Raw genomic sequence first — 3,557 nt, 5'->3', positions numbered from 1 at the left:
TATTATGGGGTATATGGCCATTCGATTTTGCAACTCTGTTAAAATGCCTAATTTTGGTTTGGTTATTGTTATGCAGGTTGCTTATTTGTTCCTTCCATCACTCCAAGGGAGTGTCATGTTTTTATTCTTCCTATGATGAAGGCACCTAATACCTAAAACTAAATGTCATCATGATTATTGATGTAATTATGTTTCTTGTTATCTAAAAAAAGGGGTAATGCCATTAAAATGGTCAAAACCACCTAAAAAATTGATGAAGTGGTTAAATCAACAATTTTATCAACAAAGTTGCATCATTTTAAAAATCCTTTCATTCTAATTATGAAACTGTCTTCACCTATTCAAGGTTCCAAACTTGAAACAAGGGCTCTTTATTGGTAAATCAACAGAATTAACCATCACATTGTTTTTTGTGGTGGTCTGATCTATTTATAATTTTGCAAACATTAAATGACTGACTCCCACTATTTCAAACTCCCCTTCATATGACAAGGTTTAGCGTTAAACTTGTGAACTCCTAAGAAAAGCTGAAAAATAAATGAATAAAAAAATTCCAAACCTTTGTGAAATATAGAGTTATGATAACTATACAATAAGCTTCTTTATCTTTAGTACAAGGATGTCACAATTACCCAATTACCTTAGGATTTTAGATTTAAAGTGAGGGCTGAAGGGGAGATATTGACCGGGATTTGAAGTACAAAAAGAAATTTCACAAATTTTGTGACATTCTTCAAGCTGTCAGATTTGACATTTGACGGCTAATAGTAAATGTGGCCTCTTTGCACCAAGGTAGATAGTCGTATATATACAATCTTTGAGTTATATTCGAGTAAAAACTTCATTATGTAAATTGTTTTGTCCATGGTATACTATTCTTCAATTAACTTGATTCACTAGAATTTCAAGGTACAACATGGTGATTAATTAAAGGGTGTGGTTTCTATAAAGTTGCAACGATAAACAATTAAGGCACACCTTTAAATTTTATCATAACATGTAATTTTGGTATAAAAAATTCTTAAGGTTATCTCAAAATCTATTTTCATATTTAATAATAAAAATTTAAACTCTAAAAGTAGTTAAAATAAAATAGATCTATAAACATATGAAAATTTTGAAAATGGACAGTCCAAATAATGTGTTGCAAATGCATTATTTTTAAGATTCAATTTTTTATTATTATTATTTTTTCATATTTATATATCTCGATGTCGAGATGATCAATTAAAAGGTTTTTCAACATCAAAACGACCTCTTTCGATTGATATTTTAGATGCATCGGTAATTCTACATTTTAAGGTTGCAACCTTATATAAACTTTTTCCTTAATTAAAAGTCCGACTTGACCTCCACCTCGCTACCCTGGTGACAATTAACGCTGACAATTTCAATTTATCAAATTTTTCTCTTGATAATTTCTAGGAGTGATATTCACTGTGATATTATCTCGATAATATTAATATATCACGATAATTTTGAACTTCCAATAATTAATTTCTTCAAAAATATTGAGATTAATGTAATTACCAACTTGCTTTAAAAAATACATGGTAAACATAGACTAATTATTAGCATTTCTGGTAAGTTATCACTTAAGAGATTTCTTTAAAAAAAAAAAGAAGTATGGATAACAAATAAAGAGGAATAATGACTTAAATCACTTCCTTCTTTCATGATAATGGCGAGCATTGCATTAAGAAAGAGAAAACTACTTGATACAAAAAGATTTTCTTTTCTTTATGATGATGCCTATCTGCCATGGAAGAAGTCCAAACTGTCCAAAAATACAATTAACTTTTTATAGAAAAGTTTATTGTGCAATATGTTCGTTAATCTATTTATTTTCATATATTATCGATCAAACATGCGTATCTTAATTTTAAAACCTTTAAATTCTAGAGAATCTCTCCAAAAATTTAGCAATTTTCAATATAAAAAATAAAATAAAATTATGAAATACATATTGGAGCTTTTTCATAGTTTTTTGAGCCGGATTGCCTTGCTCCTAAGTGGGACCAATTCGGGTATATACAAATTGGCCCGGCGCAGCAATCTTTCAACACTGGAGCACAAGTGTGAATGGTAGGCATATGATATGACCTGCTCCATTATTTGTGGACTAGAGAGGTCCTGCTGCTCTTCTTCTTCTTTTTCCCCAAAAGTAAGGCTATGTCGCACACACACATACCTGGTGATTTATTTCCCTTTAATGAAATTAATAATGACACCATTACATGGTTCATCTACACTGTCCGTTCTTTGTGATGGACAATTGGGACTGCATATCATACATATAAACAGTGTATTACAAGCATCACGTTACACAATACCAAATCGAAATTCTTCTATATTACATGCAGCATCCTGAAATGTTGTGGGTATGTAGGCCTCTACCGTCGATTGTCAATGATGGAAGGTGGAAATTAACTGGTCCACTGTTCTTCCTCGATCATAGATTCATCTCTTTTACAGTCTGTCAGTGAGATGTACAGTGGAGAACATGGGTAACATATGAAGAGCCTTCTGCATGTACAATAGATAAAAACAGTATGCTGCATGTAGCACAATATTCAATCTCTGTGCAAAGATAATTCCCATGAAAATCTTTTTTGTTTTTGTTTTTTTTCAACTCATTAATAACATAACGCAATACAAATGGATTTACATCTCTTTTTTTTTTTGTTTTTTTTACAACTCATTAATAACATGATGCAAGACAAATGGATTTACATTTTGTATTTACACAATTAAAGTACCACTTGTGAAAAATTGTAAATCTACCCACATCCTTGCCCGTCCATCTGCAACATCATTAGCCTCCCTATAAACATAACTAAAAGATAGTACTCGACCAATACATAAATCCGATAACCTCCAACCACAAAATCTTTACTTCCCATGAAAATCAAAAACAAAAACGAAAACAAAAACAAAACTCAAGGTTGGGAAACCTTCCTATTTGTCATCATACACATGTGATATACTAGTCGTGAGACTCACATCCATCTGACCTTGATGGATCAGACAATTGAGAATGAGGTGAAAACAATTTAAAATGCCAATGAATTTGCCATACTATAATTTTTACCCGCAGGCTCACTTCAGTTGTCCAATCTTGATCAGATGGCTAGATAGTTTCAACCACATTGCGTATAAAAACTACAAAATAAAATGCACCTACAAAACAAAAAAAAGAATAAAGGATGAGAGAAAGAGAGAGAGATAAAGGAGAGCCAGGGAAGAGGCAGTGCATGAGAAGGACAAGAGCAGCAAGATGAGTTTGGTCATGACCCTCCCATGCTCAGCTTCATCCCTGCCTGCTCTCAAACACTTCTCTCTTCAAATTTCTTACCCTTGTTGCATGATCCCCACTCTTATTTGCCCTAATTCTTCACCCCAATTCTTCTCCCTCGTCTCTAAACTACGAATTCCAATTCAAACAACACACGGATGGATTCATATACTACAAGTACATGTGAGAGGTGTTCATTTGGTTGTACTACAAGTACCACTTTGGTAGTACAAATGTGAGTACATGGATATCTGGTTTTATA

The 3,557-nt window shown here is 32.4% G+C and overlaps 1 long non-coding RNA gene across 1 annotated transcript; it reads right to left on the bottom strand.

Moving 5' to 3' along the window:
* Nucleotides 1–2,192: 2,192 nt before the first annotated feature.
* LOC105420326 (uncharacterized) lies at nt 2,193–3,557 on the bottom strand. The gene is made up of 2 exons (XR_966531.3): nt 3,356–3,557; nt 2,193–3,180 (listed from the first exon to the last, which is right to left on the bottom strand). It is a non-coding gene; the product is annotated as an uncharacterized LOC105420326 (long non-coding RNA).

Source organism: Amborella trichopoda, chromosome 2 (genome assembly GCF_054954075.1).
Source record: "Amborella trichopoda isolate Santa Cruz 75 chromosome 2, AtrichopodaSantaCruz75HAP2 v2.0, whole genome shotgun sequence".
NCBI classification, from domain to species: Eukaryota; Viridiplantae; Streptophyta; class Magnoliopsida; order Amborellales; family Amborellaceae; genus Amborella; species Amborella trichopoda.
This window is presented reverse-complemented; position numbering and strand designations above follow the sequence as displayed.